Source organism: Rhineura floridana, chromosome 3 (assembly GCF_030035675.1).
Source record: "Rhineura floridana isolate rRhiFlo1 chromosome 3, rRhiFlo1.hap2, whole genome shotgun sequence".
Taxonomy (NCBI): domain Eukaryota; kingdom Metazoa; phylum Chordata; class Lepidosauria; order Squamata; family Rhineuridae; genus Rhineura; species Rhineura floridana.
Genome location: NC_084482.1, coordinates 3,643,173 through 3,662,106, shown reverse-complemented (window position 1 = coordinate 3,662,106; position 18,934 = coordinate 3,643,173). Strand labels below are relative to the sequence as shown.

Genomic DNA, 18,934 nt, shown 5'->3' with positions numbered 1-18,934 from the left:
CCTACCTATCTGTGCCCAAAATAATTTCGCCTTTTTACATGACCACCACATATGATAAAAAGATCCTTCTTGTTGTTTACATTTCCAACAAACATTAGAGACATTACTATACATTTTTGACAGCTTTTCTGGAGTCATGTACCAACTTCGGCCGCCATCTTGATTGATGGCAAACTGCAAAAAACAGCGGAGAAAAAGGTAAGTGAAGTGGGAGGATGGCAGGTGGTTCGGAAGCTCTTGTCCTGCAATCCGCGGCTCCTGTCCTGCTTCCGCGGATCACAAGCCCCCAAGAGCTCCAGGCCCCTAGGCTTCAGCCTACTAAGCCTAATGGATAATCTGGCCCTGACTGCAATTCCCATCATTCCTGACCATTGACCATGCTGGCTGCAGGTGATAGGCACTGGAGCCCACCAACACCTGGAGGGCTATAGATTTTCACTGCACATGGGTAATTAGAGTGAGGGATAGATCTGGAGAGTCCTTGCTCCAAGTCATGTCCAGATTAATCATTTTGCTGGATAAACTCCAGGTCATAGAATCATAGAATAGTAGAGTTGGAAGGGACCTATAAGGCCATCAAGTCCAACCCCCCCGCTCGATGCAGGAATCCAAATCAAAGCATTCCCGACAGATGGCTGTCCAGCTGCCTCTTGAATGCCTCCAGTGTCAGAGAGCCCACTACCTCTTTAGGTAATTGGTTCCATTGTCGTATGGCTCTAACAGTTAGGAGGTTTTTCTTGATGTCCAGTCGAAATCTGGCTTCCTGCAACTTGAGTCCATTATTCCATGTCCTGCACTCTGGGATGATCAAGAAGACATGCTGGCCCTCCTCTATGTGACAACCTTTCATGTACTTGAAGAGTGCTATCATATCTCCCCTCAGTCTTCTCTTCTCCAGGCTAAACATGCCCAGTTCTTTCAGTCTCTCCTCATAAGGCTTTGTTTCCAGTCCCCTGATCATCCTTGTTGCCCTCCTCTGAACCCGTTCCAGTTTCTCTGAACCTGTGAACCTGTCAGAGGTTCAGGGCCAATGGTCAGATAATGTTTTAGGTGTACACCTAAATGCCATATGTGAACAAAACACATGGATATAGAAACATTAACCAGAGAACCAGGGTCAGCTACAGCTCTTTGTCAACTAGCCACATAATATGGGGAACTCTCCCCAAAGCACTGCTTGAATGGGGAGGTGCTAAGGGTGCTCTTAATAAAATCCATCTCTCTGCTCCCTGACTGCCACAAAATCTAGTCAAATCTTGCCATGAACCAGAAAGCCCCACTTCAAATAACTTCTAGTGTGAACTCACCTCACCTCAGGGAGATTGAGGGGAGGATAAAATAAAAATAGGGTTATATTGTAATTTAATGCAACCTTCCCTTAAACCTTCAGGGTAGGGCAGGGAGGAGGTCTAAAAAAAGCCAGCATGCACTCACAAGCTGGGGCTGGGCAATAGTCACCAAGTAGCAGAGTTACTTAACTTGATGACATAGCTACTGCAGAATAGAAGCGGGGGCAAGAGAGGACACACATGGCAGAGGAACACAGTTTGACGCTGCTACATACAGGACACAAGGACTGGCCCTGGGAGGAAGGGAGGGAGAGAGAGAAAGAAAACCACACCTCACCAAGATCTTTTTTCCTGGCTCCATATCCCCCACTTCTGGCAACTAGCCTAAAAGGGGAAGTCCTAGTTCATGCACAAACAAACCTTTAACAAGACTTGCTGCTTCTTTTTTCTCCCAGGAATCAGGCCTGGCTCCCCCTCCCCTTCCTTTCAAGCTGTTATAGATCTCTTTTTGATTGGAGTTTGCTGCTGTTCTATCTTATTTCCATGTTATTATGTAATTGCAAATAACAACAACAACATATTCTGTAAAGCACCCTGAGAATGCCAACAATGAAGGGTGGGATATGCAATTTTAGAAATAAAAATACATATAAACTTACATCTAATATGTTATGAGAGTATCACTGATCTGAACACTGATCTCAGTCATTTGCCTTGCTCCTCCTTCCGTTCATCAGGCTGGCTATGAATAAATATGAAATGTTTATTGATTTAAAACAGGCATGAGGAATCTGTGGCCCCTCAGATGTTCTTCAACTCCCATCAACCCTGACCATTGGTCATGCTAACTGGGGGTGATGAGAGTTAAAGTCCATCTGCACCCTAATTTATGCATTTCTTTGCCATTTTAAAAACAAAAATCCATTTTAAGAACTGCCAAAAAACTATTCTTGGGATGGGAGAAGAGGTGAATTTTTATTGGCTGGCACTTATTGCCAGCACCTGCTGCAAAAGAGCGCAACTAATTTCCACCAAATTCAGTCATGGACAGGTAACTGTATATCTCTATACAAACAGTGAGTACAATCCCCCAATCACTCAAACAATGTACATTTGTATTCATCCTTACTATACCACCTTCATACAACACTCAAGATACACAAATCTCCACCCCCATCCCTTCCCTCTCTACTACCTAATCCAAACACAAAACTGTTGCCACTTCTTCAGGCTGCAAGAAGTGCTTCTAATATGGATTGGATCTCTTCACCCAATACCACCCTCAGTAAAGCACACTGCAGGAAAGGGAAGGTTAGAGCAATTCCTTTCTGCTGGATCACACCCCAGTCATAGGTCCAATAAGCCAAGTCCTGAGCTGCTTGTGATGCCAGCCCTCCCCAAATTTGAAAAAAAAACCGGACTGCAAGTCAATCCCAATTCATGGCTACCCAATGAATAGGGTTTTCATGGTAAGCGGTATTCAGAGGGGGTTTCCCATTGCCTCCCTCTGAGGCTAGTCCTCCCCAGCTGGCTAGGGCCTGCTCAGCTTGCCACAGCTGCACAAGCCAGCCCCTTCCTTGTCTGCAACTGCCAGCTGGGGGGCAACTGGGCTCCTTGGGACTCTGCAGTTTGCCCACGGCTGCACAGGTGGCAGGGCACATAACCCCTGAGCCACTCACTGTGGGGGTGATCTTTAGCTTGTCCTTTACACCCAGGAGACATGAGCGAGGATTTGAATTCACAGACTCTGGACTCCCAGCCAGGCTCTCCTCCCCACTATGCTATGTCTTGGACTACAATTCCCATCAGCCCTAGCTGTCAAGTAGGTGGAGCATAACGCATTCTGGGCAGGATTGTACTTCTCCTGAAGGAACAGGTTCGTAGTCTGGGAGTACTTTTGGATTCCAACTTGTCATTAGGCTCCAAAGTGGCTTCTGTGTCTATGAGTGCTTATGCTTAGCTAAGGCTGATTTGCCAGCTACGGCTGATTTGCCAGCTACAGCTGTTCCTGGACCAGGACAACTTAGCCTCAGTTTTCCATGCTCTGGTGACTTCCTATCTGGAATACTGTAATGTGCTGTATGTGGGGCTGCTTGAAAACAGCCTGGAGGCTGCAGCTAGGACAGAATGCAGCTGCTAAGTCAGTAAGTAATGCAGCCCAATGGTACTATGTGTCACTGGTCCTGAACACACTGCACTGCACTACAGGACCCAATTCAAGGTGTTAATACTAGCATATAAAGTCCTAAATGGCTTGGAGCACAAGTATCTAAAAGACCACCTTCCTCAATATTAACATTCTTGAATCCTATGATCAGCAGGCAAGGCCTTGTTGGTGGTGCCACCATCTAGGGTTGCCTGGTTGGTGCAGACCCATGACAGGGCCTTTTCAGTGGTGGCTCCCCATTTATGGAATGCCCTCCCCAGTGAGGTGCATCTGTCTCCGTCACTATTGACTTTCAGGAGGAATTTGAAAACATTCCTGTTTACCCAGGCATTTGATGGCTGAAGGGACTATTCCTGGCAATGAATTAATGGATGAAAGAACATTTTAAACTGTAATTGTATTTTTAGAATGTTTTTAACTCTATGTATATTTTTAGAATGTTTTTAATGGTTTTAGAATGCTTTCATTTTTGTTGTTAAATGGTTTTGTTGATATGTTTGCCATCCTGGGCTCCTTCTGGAGGAAGGATGGGATATAAATTTAAGAAAGAAAGAAAGAAAGAAAGAAAGAAAGAAAGAAAGAAAGAAAGAAAGAAAGAAAGAAAGAAAGAAAGAAAGAAAGAAAGAAAGAAAGAAAGAAAGAAAGAAAGAAAGAAAGAAAGAAAGAAAGAAAGAAATGTTGCCGTGTTTGTGGTCCCAAACATTTGGAAGACACCAGATTGGGAAAAGCCATCTTATTCCATATCTACTTCCCAAATATTAGCAGATCCCCAAATGTTAATAGTTAGCCCTGCTGAAAAAAAGGCTCCCAGGATCCCAACTTATTTCCTCAGGTTTTACATACATTCTAGACATTAAATCTTTTGTTTACTAAGAAGTGTGACTTCCTGCCATAGCCAAGCCTGTATTCATTCATTCATTGGCGATCACTCGTGGCCAAGTAAGATTGTCTTCCAAGATAAGGTCTTTAATGGTGGGTCCGTAAGTGACTGTGGAGGCCAATTCTGGATCCACACAGCCTCCCACAGTGAGGACATAGGTTTCCAGATGGAAGATGGTCATGATGAGGATTTGCTTGACGTGCCTTCCGCTTAGCTCGTTTGTCCCTTTCGCCCTGTACTCGTGCTTCTTCAAAGTCCATAGCACCTTTGATAATGGCTGACCTCCAATTGGGATGCTCATGGGCCAAGCCAGTGTGGTGCAGTGGTGAAGGTGTTGGGACTACGACCTGGGAGACCAGGGTTCAAATCCCCACATAGCCATGAAGCTCACTGGGTGACCTTGGGCCAGTCACTGCCTCATGAAAACCCTATTCATAGGGTTGCCATAAGTTGGAATCGACTTGAAGGCAGTACAGGCAGGCCCCACTTATATGGCAGGTTCCATTCCGGACCCCCGCCATAAAGCGGAAATCGCCATAAAGTGGAAACCCATTGAGTATAATGGGGTGTATCACGCGAAAATGATGCAAAAGCGCAAAATCGGCTTTAAAACAGGGAATGAAAGCCGCCGCATTAGCAGAACGCCGGGAAGCGAAGCACCGGGAAGCGGGGCCCTACTGTACCTTCAAGCCTGTAACCCAGCCTAAGAATATGTAACTGAAACAATCACATATTTCCCCCTGCTTATCCTTGTAGCTCCTGTGCACCCTTGCTTCCTGTGTGTCACATTTTAGAGTGTAAGCTCCTTGGGTCAGGGACCTGTCCCCTTGTATTCTTGTACAGTGATGCTGCTCATTCTAAGACCTTTTCATCCCCCCCACCTCAAAGGAGTGCTTTGAAGTTCTAGTACTTCATTGCCACCTTCTGCTTTCCCTACGAGCAAAGTCCTCTCCGCCCCAGGATATTTTGCACATGCAGAAGCACCCCACCAACAGCCTGGCAGAACATTTCAAACAGAACATTTCCCAGATTACCGGTTCAGTGAGAGTACACGTCAATCATTGCTCCATTTCCAGTGTGGAAAACAAAACTGCATTGCATAATAGTCAGCCTGTAGGAATTTTATGTACTGAGTCAGATCAATCATACACCTAGCCCAGCTTCCGGCATGCAACAATCCCATAAGATGTCCCTAGCACAGCCTTTCCCAACTACTGGGCCACCAGATGTTGTTGGACCACAATTCCCATCTTTCCTGACCATTGGCAATGCTGGCTGAGGCTGATGGGAGTTGTGGTCCAGCAACTCCTGGTGGCCCACTAGTTGGGAAAGGCTGCCTAGCAAGTTCACAAGCAGGGCCAGTTGGGCCACAACATCTGGCAGGCACCATAAAAGGATGCCTGCCTGGTTATTGTGGCTGGTACCCACCAATGAATAGATCTAATCCTTTTCTGAAAGCCTTACCTATCCCCTGTGGCAATGAATTGTCTTGGTTAATTACACATTGGCTGGAATCTAAAGATCTGTATTAGGTAGGCCCAACGGCTTGGACACGCTCTGTGGAATTTTTGGCTCCCACCACTACCACTTTGAACTGCAAACACACACACCTCATCACCACCAGAGCACATCACAAATTCCTTTCACAGAGATCTGGGGGGCCAGGTTGAGGAGGGTTAATTTACCTTACTGCCATTATGTAAGTAATGGCTTTGAGATATTGGGGCAAGCAACAGGGACTGGCTATCCCCCTCTTGCTCTGCTTGTGGGCTTTCCGAGGGCAACTAACCAGCCACAACTGAAAATATAATAGTATATAAAAAGGATATAGCACTTAATGTAGCAAAAATCGGTAAGTGGTTTACATAAAAACAATAAAAATACAAACAACATTCAATAAAACTTCCTTAAAATTAGGTAAAAACCAATACACAGCTATATATCACAAATATATCTGAACAGTGCACAAAACAAAAAATTAAAAGGAAAGCTTGGGTAAACATGCACATTTTTAAGAAGCATTTATGTTCATTACTGTGTCTGCCTCACTAATGGCCCAAGGGAGGGCATTCCAGAGGGTGGGTGACATCACCATGAAGGTCCACTTCCACATTGTCACCAAACAACCATCTGCTGGTTGTGAAAGGATCTTACAAGACTGCCTTGGTCTGATCCAGCATAGGCACTTATTTTTGACCCACTCATTATTTCCTAACATTAAGCTATCCTTTTTCAGCCCCACCACCTTGCAAATTGATGCTTCCAGTGACCTTCCTACTCTGAACCTAAGACTTCTTGCCTGGATAGTTTCTGCAAATATAGTGTTCACCAGTGAATACTTGCTATATATTTTCCCAGTGTGCTTATTACAAAGTTGACACTCATCTGCCATTCTCATGCACACAGGTTCACTATATACAGTCAACAGAATCAAGTGCTGAACAATACCATTTGGGGCTGCATTTTGGAATAACCGCCCCCCACAGAAACATAGCATCAGGGAAAAGGCTAAAGGGAAGTCTTTCTGATGTGCTAGTTTTGTTGATTCTATGATTCTATGCTAGTTTTGTTGATTTGTTGTTTTCTATGGAAGGTTTTAGTTGGTGGGGAACGATTGAAATATTCAGTTACCTACCTGCAGTTTAAAATGGAACAGACAAAAAAAAGCATTACCACCAAATGTATACCACTGCTGAATGTACAAACTGGCCCAGAATCATCCACCTTGGAAAGAACCTTCTGGAGCTTCCCACAGTTTGGACATTAGTATCCTGAATTCATTGGTGCAATTACTTTATTTATTTTATTTAAAATATTTCTATCCCGCCCTTCTACCCTACAGTAGGGTACTCAAGGTGGCTACAATAAAATTGCACACATATATAATAAAATACACAATAAAAACACAAACATTATAGTAAATTAAAATGCATAAAATACATTATGCATACACACACACAAACATACAGACATGTATATATGTGCATATACATATGAGGGAATGAGAATAAAAGAACTGAAAAGATAAAAATAAAAGATAAAATCAGGTACGACCAATGTGGGGGGGAAAACTATTCAAAAATCCAAAGAAAAGTCTTTGAAAGATATTCGTTGTAACTCTTTCTTCATTGTGCAGAGTTGTCCATTTATGCCTGCTCTTTTCATTTTCCTTTTATTCAAGGGCTAGCCCTCTTATTCCATAGTTAGCTTCAAAATATTAAGTTTTAAATAATCAAAGTTCCCATAGGCATCTGATTGGCCACTGTGAAATCAGAATGCTGGACTAGATGGGCCTTTGGTCTGCTCCACCAGGACATTCAGATGAAGGACACAGTGGCACCAGTGACATACCAGCTGCCACATGGAATCAGACTAAGATCAGTCTAGTGTTTAGTTTCTAAAAAGAAGCTCGGAAAGAGACCATGAAGAAGATAGTTTCCCTTCTTTCTCCCCCAACAGCTGATATTCAGAGATATTCTGCATCCACACATGGATGTTTGTTTTATATTTAAAGCCTTTTAAGACTACAATCACAACCTGTCTGGTAGGGAATAAACTAATTGATTCTCAAGGTGCCAATATGTAAGGAACAGCTAGATGATGGAAAGGGCTGCTGGTGGTGATCATGGGTTGGAGACACAGAAGCTGGAATGGGGGATGCTAAGGAAGAGAAGCAGTAATGGGGGTGAGGGGAGAACAACCATTTGTATGTTATATGGTTACATGGAAGCAAATCCCACGGAGTTCAAAGGGAGCTAATTCCCTAATAAGTGAGCACAGGGTTGCAGCTTTATGAATTTGGCCACCCTGTCCTCAGGAGTTTTTGGCAAGGGAAGGGCTTGTTTGCTTGTTTATTATATGTGAATCCCACTTTTTCTCCAAGTTGCTCAAGGTATGAGATAGGATTGGCTGAGAGACTGTGAGTGGCCCAAGGTCACCGAGTAAGCTCATGGACAAGTATGGATTTGAACCCTGGTCTCTCAGTCTCTTGGTCTGACACTCTAGCCATTACGCTACCTTGAAAATTGAAAACTGAAGTGCTATTCGCTAACTACACTCTCCCATTGTTTGATTAGGAAGGGCTTCTCTTTATGCAGAAAATCATGCTGACACTTCCTTAATATATAGGAGCAAACATTTACATTACGTTTTGCTCCATGAAACTGAAATGGGCAAAGAGGAACCAGCAGTTTCTCTCAGGCTTTTATACAAGCCATCCCTGCAGTGGCAAATTCTTTCCTTAGTTCTGGGATCATGATGTGGCAGCTAGAAGACTAGGTCAAAAAGACAGCTTCAAGACAAAACTCATTCCCATGACCTTTGGCAGGTTTCTGTGAGTCATCTGTCAAAATGGGAGGTGATACCAACTCCATGCAAGCATGACAAGCTCATTTCATCTTGGAGGAAATCACTGTGTGATGTTGAATTATGTTGGTGGAAGTCACTCTGTGATGTTGAATCCTTGTCAGGATCCCCACAATCAGTGGTGCAAAGCAAACAAACAAACAAAAAATAAAAAAGTTTGAGCTAACATCAGAACTACATACACCACTTAAGAACATAAGAACATAAGAAGAGCCTGCTGGATCAGGCCAGTGGCCCATCTAGTCCAGCATCCTGTTCTCACAGTGACCAACCAGGTGCCTGGGGGAAGCCCGCAAGCAGGACCCGAGTGCAAGGACACTCTCCCCCCCTGAGGCTTCTGGCAACTGGTCTTCAGAAGCATGCTGCCTCTGACTAGGGTGGCAGAGCACAGCCATCATGGCTAGTAGCCATTGATAGCCCTGTCCTCCATGAATTTGTCTAATCTTCTTTTAAAGCCATCCAAGCTGGTGGCCATTACTACATCTTGTGGGAGCAAATTCCATCGTTTAACTATGCACTGAGTAAAGAAGTACTTCCTTTCGTCTGTCCTGAATCTTCCAACATTCAGCTTCTTTGAATGTCCACGAGTTCTAATATTATGAGAGAGGGAGAAGAACTTTTCTCTATCCACTTTCTCAATGCCATGCATAATTTTATACACTTCTATCATGTCTCCTCTGACCCGCCTTTTCTCTAAACTAAAAAGCCCCAAATGCTGCAGCCTTTCCTCGTAAGGGAGTCGCTCCATCCCCTTGCTCATTCTGGTTGCCCTCTTCATATATGACTTGCTGTCAAGACATTTTGCTGTCTGAGATGAAGGCGAAGACAGTCCCCATGCACAGAAGCTGACCAGACTGGCAATTGAATCTTACTTCAACACTAGCTGCCACTATGTACACCCCACTACCTACCAACTGAAGCACACAGTTAAACTATAGAATTCAATCCACAAGAGGTAGTGATGGCTACCAACTTGGATGGCTTTAAAAGGGAATTAGACAAATTCCTGGAAAATAAGGCTACTAGCCATAATGGCTATGCTCTACCTCCACAGTCAGAGGCAGTATGCTTCTCAATACCGGTAAAAAGGTTACAGGAGCCCTAGTGAAAGAAGAAAGAAAGAAAGAAAGAAAGAAAGAAAGAAAGAAAGAAAGAAAGAAAGAAAGAAAGAAAGAAAAAAGAAAAGAAAGAAAGAAAGAAAAGAAAGAAAGAAAGAAAGAAGAAAGAAGAAAGAAAGAAAGAAAGAAAGAAAGAAAGAAAGAAAGAAAGAAAGAAGAAGAAAGAAAGAAAGAAAGAAAGAAAGAAAGAAAGAAAGAAAGAAAGAAAAGAAAGAAAGAAAGAAAGAAAGAAAGAAAGAAAGAAAGAAAGAAAGAAAGAAAGAAAGAAAGAAAGAAGAAAGAAAGAAAGAAAGAAAGAAAGCTGGCATTCTCAGGTGCAGCAGGTGAGTCACCAGGACCCTCAAGAAGCAGTTCCCCAAGCAGGAGTTATTCTCATACACAAAAACAGAGCAAGGAGGATAGTCCATTTTATCTGCAAACATTACAGTGTGTATATGGTACTTTATTATTTAAAACATTTATATACTACTCTTCATCCTATTTGGATTTCAGGGCAGTGTACTTTACATTATAATGTACTTTTCATTATAATAAAAAACTCCATTTACATGGATGGGAGCTATGCAAGAATACCACTGCTGAGAATATCCTGGGAGACTATGCCCTGATAATGAAACAGCCGACTACTGTTGCAGAACTACAATCCCATCATCCCTGGCCACTAGCCTCATTCTTGCGCAGGTGGATAGGAGTTATAGTTGAGCAACATCTGGAGGATTAAAGGTTCCCTGCACACAACTTAAAAGAGCCAGTGTGGTGTAGTGGTTAAGGTGTTAAGACTACGACCTAGGAGACCAGGGTTCAAATCCCCACACAGCCATGAAGCTCACTCGGTGACCTTGGGCCAGTCACTGCCTCTCAGCCACAGAGGAAGGCAACCACCTCTGAATACTGCTTACCATGAAAACCCTATTCATAGGGTTGCCATAAGTCGGAATCGACTTGAAGGCAGTCCAAAAAAAAAGCACCCAACTTAAAAGCAGAACTAGAAGCTATAGCAGATTAAAATGTCAAGCTAAATTAAACATGTTTGGGCCTGGTGCCAAAAAGATTACAATGTAGTTGCTAGGCAAACCCCTTCAGGGAGGATATTCCATAATCAAGGGATCACTGCTAAGGAAGCTCTCTTCCTTGTAAGTAAATAGCATACCACTGATACTGGAAGCTCTTGGAGAAGGGACTTGGTGGAATCTCCTAAAGCACTGGCAGGTTGGTATGGGAACAGACGCTCCTTCAAGTATTCAATGTCAGGCTGTTTAGGGCTTTAAAGGTAAGTACCAGCACCTTGAATTAGGCCCAGAAGCAAACAGACAGCCACTGAAGTTATTTTAGAATAGGCATAACGTATATAAACATAAGAACATTCTGCTACATCAGACTAAAGGCCCATCTACTCGAGCATCTTGGCAGCCAACCAGCCTCCTATGAGAAATTAGCAAGCAGGACCTCTCCACCTGCTGTTCCTGTTAACTGGTACAGAATACCTGGCCTGAAAAACTGATCACTTACTCTGAAAACCTGGTCAGAAGTCAGACAACTGTATTGCACTCCAGCTGAAACTTTGGGGTCATCTTCAGCGTTACCCTCAAGTCAAATTAAGAGCCTAAGAAGGCCTACCCAACAAGCAAAGAACAACTAACGCATCACCAACAATGTCTTCAAATCTTGGTAAATCAACATAATCCTAACCTGGGGCACAGTGAGCCCAAAGCAAGTGCAAACCAAAAGAGAATTAAAATCAAATTGTGCCCTGCATAGGTTTGCCAAAACAACAGCGGTGGACACAAGCCACCCCCAAATTTCTGTTCTGCTGTTTCTAACCAGAGACATTAACAGATGCTTATGCTTATATCAATGCAGCGATTCCAAGCAAAGCAAGCCAGGGCGTGTGCTTTTTGTTTTTAATTAGTTATTTGGCAGCCCCACTAGCAGCCATAGAAATAAGACCACCTCTCGCCAAAGAAAGAAAACAAACAAACCCTGCCATCAAACTCCCCCGTTGGCTGCGTTTGTTTGAATAACTGAAACCCGGCTGCACCTACTGAAATTCCCTCTTCCGCACGAGCCTAAACCAAGTGGGCAGAATGCTACGAGCCAGTTTCCAGCAGGCTATTTCATACCCGCCAGTTGCTAGAAGGTCTGCAAAGAATGCTGGCCCAGGCGGACCTTGGTCTGACCCAGAAAGGCACTCGTTATGTCCTTAAAATAGGAAAATGCACAGCATCCACTAGACAGCTTAGTACAGAGCAATTAATTATAACTTTAACTGCTGAAATATCCTAATAGAAATATACTCCGGTACTGTAAATTTAACACACACTGGGAAGTTGAAGTTGTTGGTTTTTTAACCCAACAAATCCAAGGAATCCCTCACGCATACCCACACAGCAGCGAGAAGCAATCCCAAATGCAGACGAATGTCTGCGTTACTCACCCGCCCCACCCCCCTGCAAGCTCCCCAGCTGCAAGGGTCAGGTCAGGAGAACGAGGAGGAGCCCACCTCACCCCAGTTTCCTGGCGTGGATTGCAAGACATCCAGACAGGTTCAATGGTTAACCCAGCCGCTTAGGAAGTGCAACCCAGCAAAAGTCGCCCACCGAGCAAGCAGCAGTAACTTTTTCCCTTAGCCCCGCAACCGGGTCTCCTGTGCCTCCTTCCAGATGCCACCCAAAGCTGCCTTGGTTTCCTTATCAGTATGACAGGTAGAAGCGGGGAGGAGGAGCAGAGACGAGAAAGAAAAGAGAACTCTCCCCTCGCCTGCGCCGCGGCAAGATCAGGAGAAGACCTCCCTTTCCAGTACCGTTCGGATTGTATTGCAAGCACCTTCTTGCCTCGACCTTTCTCAGGAAGCAGCTGGAAGTCTGGGGAACTTGGGGGACCTGGTTACAGAGCCTCAAAATTGGCCACTTGTGCCCTGCTCGGAAAGGCCAGGCAGGGCGGTGTGAGCAGCAAGGCCTTTGAGTGCGGGAAGGGTGTGTGTGTATATATATATTATAGAGAGAGATATAGATATGTGGGAATGAGCCTACATTTTGTTAGAGATGGAGTCCCCACCCCGCTTGGTTTACTAACAGAAAGCCAAGGAAATCAACTTTCCTCCCTAAGCAGGAGGAAAAGCGGGGAAGGAGAAACAAACTTATATATTCTCTCTCTCTCTCTCTCTCTCTCTCTCTCTCTCTCTCTCTCACACACACACACACACACACACACACACCCAAACAGGAGTCCTAGCACAATTTAGCCAGGCCATGCGGGCTCCTTCCTTGGTAGGTAACCTCTCCTCTCCTTCACTCACCTACTGTGTCCCCCACCAGGCCCTTCCCGATCCCGGAGCTGCTTCGGACGGAGCGATCGTTCCCCTGGGAAAACGACAACGACGGCACCGCCTCCTCCCCTCCTGGGCACGTGATCCGTAGAACAAGAGGAACTTCCCTCTCCGCACCTGAATCAGGTGTAAGCGCCACCCCATCCCCCCGCTTACCTGTCGGCGGCTGAAACCAGGAGGGCACGGCGTGGATGACGACACCAGCCCTGCGGGGTAAAGTTCCCATGAACTACCCTTCTTGGCCTCTCCCAAACCTCCTTTGCTCTTTCCTGCAAGTCAGGATTAGAGTGGCAGGCTTCTTGCCTTGGTTTCTGTGTTGTTATTATCCTAAAGCCATCAACGTGCCTGGAGCTTTACAGAGCAGTAAGGGAAGAAGATGGTCCCTGCCCTAGAAGCTTAGGATCTAAAATTCCTCTTGGGAAGGAATGGAAGGAAAATGGACTCCAGCACACAACAGTACCTCTATAAATCCAATATAAATTACCCACTATAATCTTCAGGTCACTTTGGGGATGAGGAAGAAGGGGTTAAGGCAAAGCATCACAAAAACAGAGATGTGAAGGAAGAGAGAGAGAAGTTGTTCTGGAATTGAGTTCCAGAATCTCAATTGTTTCTGCCCACAAAAATTCAGAAAATCACGGAGGATACTGGTATCAGTGACTAGTTGATGATATATTATCATTTATATATTATCAATATATATTTATATTTATATCATGATATTTATATATTATCAATTATATATTAAGATATATTATCTTCAGTATTAGAGGCACTATGGAAATCGGAGCAGGAGATCGTAAAGCTATAGCTTATTGGTAGAGCATCAGCCTTGTATGTAGAAAGTCAAAGGTTCAATCCCCAGAATCTCCAGGTAGGGCTAGGAAGGACTCCTGCCTGAAACCCTGGAGGGCAGCTGCCAGTCAGTGTAGATAGTACTGAGATAGATGGACCAATGGTGTGACAGCTTCCTATGTTCTTTGCACTCCTGTCCTGCTTGCTGACTTTCCACAGGCATCTGGTTGGCCTCTCTGAGAATGGAACCAGACAGGTCTTTGATCTGATCCAACATGCTCTTCTTAATTCTGAATTTTTACATGATAACAATAATGCTAGCATTTTAGAGTTTATGAAGCATTCTGTAATATACATGGATGGAAGACTTTCTACAAGTGTTACTATGTGGGAATTTTCTTCTGACTGTGTCTACTTTGCTCCTCTTTCAATCCTGCTGCCACGTTGCTATAAACTAAATTCATGGTTTGGCTTAGTATTACATCCAGAGAAACCCAGGCTTGTGGTTGGTCTGGTCTGGAGCGAGTCAAACTACAAGTCTGGGTTCAGATGCAATGCTAAGTTAAACTATGGCTTAACTCATAGCAATGCACCTGCAACAGGACCAGAGGAGCACAGCAGTTGTGATCCCTCTGGGAGCCCATGTTTGTGCATGTGTGCTAAACCATGGTTTGGCTTAGTGTTGTGTGGAAACTAGATCATTGTTTGATTCAGGCAGGGCTGTGTGGAGTCGGTACGCCAAACCTTCAACTCCAACTCTGACTCCTCTATTTTTCTACTGTCCGACTCCAACTCTGACTCCACCCAAAATTGCTTCCAACACAGCCCTAGAAAGGGCTGTAAATGTCTTTTTAAATTGGAAGCTCTCATAGGAGCGTTTTTATTGCTGCCTGAATATGCGCTGATCTTGGCATCACAGCACTTGTCTTCATCTGGGTCCTGTGTCATACACTGACACACAAAATGTTTTCCATCTTGAGTTATGGTGAAATGCTTAACTACAGCTGACTTCATGGGAAGCTTCTTTGACATTTTGAATTTATATTTTAAAAAATTTGTCAATCAAAATTTATTTTGAAGTCGGAGTCGGTACATTTCTACCGACTCCGACTCCACCCAAAATTGCTTCCGACTCCACCACTCCGACTCCACAGCCCTGGATTCAGGAGGGCTTGGTTCTGCTTTGGAAGCCAGGGAATACTTTTCTTTGCTACATTTCTCTGTCAGGTTACTGTTAAAAAGGGAGGAGCATGGCCAGAAAAAGAAAAAAACAGTGGTTACCCCATATGCAAAAAGGGAGCTTTTGTGGCTTCTGTAGCCTCTTCCATGGAGGAATGTAATCACCTGCCAGCTACTTCAAGAATGAGATGCTCTTCCAAATCACTTGGCACAGCAATTTTTATGTATGGTTGCCAATTTTTTTTTTCTGGCAAGGCTCTAGCATCTTTGTCACATAGTTGTTAATAAGAAATTATCCAGATGAAGCTTGCAGGTGCAGTGACAGGAAAAGCACCACCTATTGAATTCTGCTTATCATGAAGCTGATAAAGGAGTAAAAGGCCTGTAAGCAGGGGAAATATTGCCAGTTCTACTCATACAAAATCTTTAACAGCAGCTTGATGCACAGAAATCAGCAAGTGAAGGTCTTCATGGCATGGAAATTTCTGCAAATCGAGCTGATGTTAGAGGCCCAAGAGCAGTGGCCAATAAAGAAGTTGGCAACCCTGTCCGTGAAGCAAGGTGAGGTGATCAGCTCAGGCTGAAGATTTTAGAAGCTGTATTTCTATGGGGGGGTGATGTTGTGCACTGTTGTGCTGTGTGTAATTGTGTTGCTTAATTTTGTTTAAAAGCAGCACCACAGCAAGCAGAGAGTAACAGCAGATTTTGAAATGCGAGTGTGCCAGCGTGTGGGTGCGTTTACCTAAGAAAGCAGGCTTTTACCCTGCATCAGTATCACTGAGACTGGAGACTTAGTAAAATAAGAAAAGCTACTTTATTTATAGAAATACATAGTAGATAGAAAAGGCATACCTAGTTCTAACTAACTAGCTAAGTTGGAGGCGTAACGCCCATGTGCAGGAGTTAGCCTCATGTTTGGAGAGAGCAGAGACAAAGGAATGTCTTCTCTCTCCCAGACAGCTGGAGAAGAAAGGAGTGGAAAGGGAGGAAGGAGGAGGGGCAGGTAATCTTCCCTAAAGATGTAACAGTCTAGCGACAGAAGGAAGTCAGTCAGAGCATCACAGGTAAAGGTAGAGGCCCAAGAGCAGTGGCCAATAAAGAAGTTGGCAACCCTGTCCATGAGGCAAGGTGAGGTGATCAGCTAAGGCTGAAGATTTTAGAAGCGTGGGGTGTGTGTGATGTTGTGCACAACAGAGAAATGTAGCAGCTGAAACTTTCCCACTATTTACCTCCATGTCAGATGAAGCTTCTCCTGTTGTGTAGGTGGGTGTCCATTAGGATTGTCAGCTGATCAGAAAATAACTGCTTTGGCCTGCTCTTGTGCCTACATGGCATCTCGATATGCAGAAGAAAGCAAGTGAAGCTTTTCATCGAATAGAAGTGAGCAGTATTGCAATTCAAAACACAGCGGCAGAGATGCATTGAAAAGTTGGTATCCCTAGAGTCAGGCTTCTGTTAAAGGCACAGAATAGGAACAGAGCCAGTAAAAGAAGGAAAGGACATTGCACGGAAAAGCTTTCAAAGAAGGATGAGAAATAAACTCAGGAGACATAGGGTTGCCAACTTTTCAACCAGCTCCTGTAACTGAGCCTTTCAAAACCAGTTGATGAGCTGCAGTGGGCAGATGATAATGTAAATCTCCATGCTGTGAGAAGTTTCATCTGCTTATTTCTGCACATTAAGCAGCTATTAAAGGAGCAGGCCAAACTAGTTTTGTGTGGTCAGCTGGAAAACCTACTTGAGAGCCTAAGGATTGATTTATTCCAAGATTAAGCCACGTTGTAGCCATGTTTTCGTGCCATGCTCAGTTCTGGAACTGATGAAGAATAGGTGAAAATGTTCCTGAGCAAATGCAGAGTCCTTTTCGGTCACCACAGAGCAACACACAATATGTGGAGTTCATAAGAAACTGTATGTCATTGCCAAGTTCTCCTTCTGCAGCTGCTGTCCCAGGTACACTTTCTTGAAAGCATGTATCACTAAACTAAAGTGAGACTTTCTTCTGAGTAAACATGTACAAGATTTAGTTGTATGTTGGGAATGATGGAAATCCTCATAATGACCAGAGACTGCTAGAACCCATTCCACTTCTAGCGCTGAGAATAGAATCCAGAATGCTTGGCTGCATTTACAAGTCCATTCTGCTGTTTGCCAATAATCTCTCAAGTCATCATAACAACATTTTATGCTATTCGAAAATGGCAAGGACTTTTGAATTCATTTGTTTTTCAAAAGAAAAAGCCTTGATTCGCAATGAAAATATATTACAGGAAACCTGACGAAGGAGAATGGGGATTGCCACATTTGCAAACATAGTACAAGGCTTTTCAAATTCACTAATTAGCCTTTATGATTTCTAAATCGAATAAAAGCTGGATCTCGCTTGAAGAAAAGATGTTGGCTACTGGACCACTATCAAGGTATCCATTTCTATCCCATGGGAAATCAGTCATGTCCTGGATCACCAATCCCTTTACTCGACCATCATTTCTCATGTGACCGAAATGGCACTCTTAACTATCCCCTATGTTCTCACTTATAACCCCATTAAGCTCTTATCCAGGTCTGGCTGATTGTACCCTTCCTAATAGAATTAAACAATGGGAAACAAGTGGATACATTAGACTTAGGGATTTTTTCACACAAAGACTCCTAGTAACACTACAACAATTGAAAGTAGATATTCCTGATTGGAACCTTAACTGGCTACAGGAAATACTGGGGGCACATCTTCTTAGGGATGTTAATTTTAAATTACATGCCACAAGGGCACTTACACAGTTCAAACATGTTGTTTTAGACCAGGGATTAAATGGGAAAGGCATCGTGAAGCAACTCTATATGGTATTACTGGAAGTTCAGACAGGCTCCCCTCTCTTTCCCAAACAAATATGGGAGGATGATGTAACAATAAAAATGGAGGATAATAAATGACGTGCTTTGGGTGGCTAAGCCATTCAAGTCTGTCTCTGCCAACCTGAAAGAGATAAGTCTACAGGTATAACCATAAATGGTATTAAACCTCTGTTCAAATAGCATGAATTACATCCACAACAAATTCTACCTGCTGGAGAAGATGCCAAGAACGAAGTATATACTTCCATCTCTGGTGAACCTGTCCCTGAATTCAGATCTTTTAGGGGAAGTTCCACAGAGAATTCCTCTGGATTACAGGGGAGAATATTAAGTGTATGGCTGAATTATTTTTATTATCTGTACATGAAGGTCAGAATACGGACATCAAATTTAAAGATTTGGTATCATTCTTGCTCCTGGCAGCACACCAGACAGTGGTTCAAAGATGGAAAGAACTAAAACATTTGAATATCTCTACTTGGCTGAGAAATGTGTGGAATATTGCCTTATTGGAGAAAATCACTCACATGCTCTTTTTCTCCCAAGGACTGGAAAAGGCAGAAAACAAACTTCAGTGGTGGAAATTTATTATGTATGCTTCGGAAGACAACTTACATGGACAATTGTCAGCTGCAGCAAAACACATAATGGCTGAGTTAAATGATTTTCCTTTTTAAATATTTGAATAGCAGTATTGCCAGTTCTGTGATTTCCCAAGGGGTGAAGGGAGGGGGATAATGGTTTGTTCTGGGGGGTTATATCATATTGTGACATTGCAATATATTGTGATTTATGTCTTAATTATATTATACTGGACGAATTGTAATGCCCAGTTTCTTGATTTGTTAATTTTGTTCTTTAATGAACAATGTTCTTAACAATGTTTTATTTTATTTAACTTCTAATGTGACACCTGCTTAATGTTGGTTTCTAGTGGAATTCCTCCCCCTAGTGGGAGAA

At 43.5% G+C, this 18,934-nt stretch overlaps 1 protein-coding gene across 4 annotated transcripts in view; it reads right to left on the bottom strand.

Annotated features, from left to right (window-relative positions):
* The window catches only part of CRB3 (crumbs cell polarity complex component 3), a 36,562-nt gene extending 20,131 nt beyond the window's left edge, over positions 1-16,431 (bottom strand). The window contains exons 1-2 of one of the 4 annotated variants that reach the window (XM_061613905.1): positions 13,115-13,274; positions 1,949-2,031 (exon numbers count right to left, since the gene is read on the bottom strand). The gene's annotated coding sequence lies outside the window, so the exon portion shown is untranslated. Of the gene's footprint in view, positions 1-1,948; positions 2,032-13,114; positions 13,275-13,300; positions 13,428-16,347 lie in introns of those variants that run through there. The other 3 variants (XM_061613907.1, XM_061613906.1, XM_061613904.1) reach the window with 3 other exon arrangements.
* Between the last annotated feature and the right edge of the window lie 2,503 nt (positions 16,432-18,934).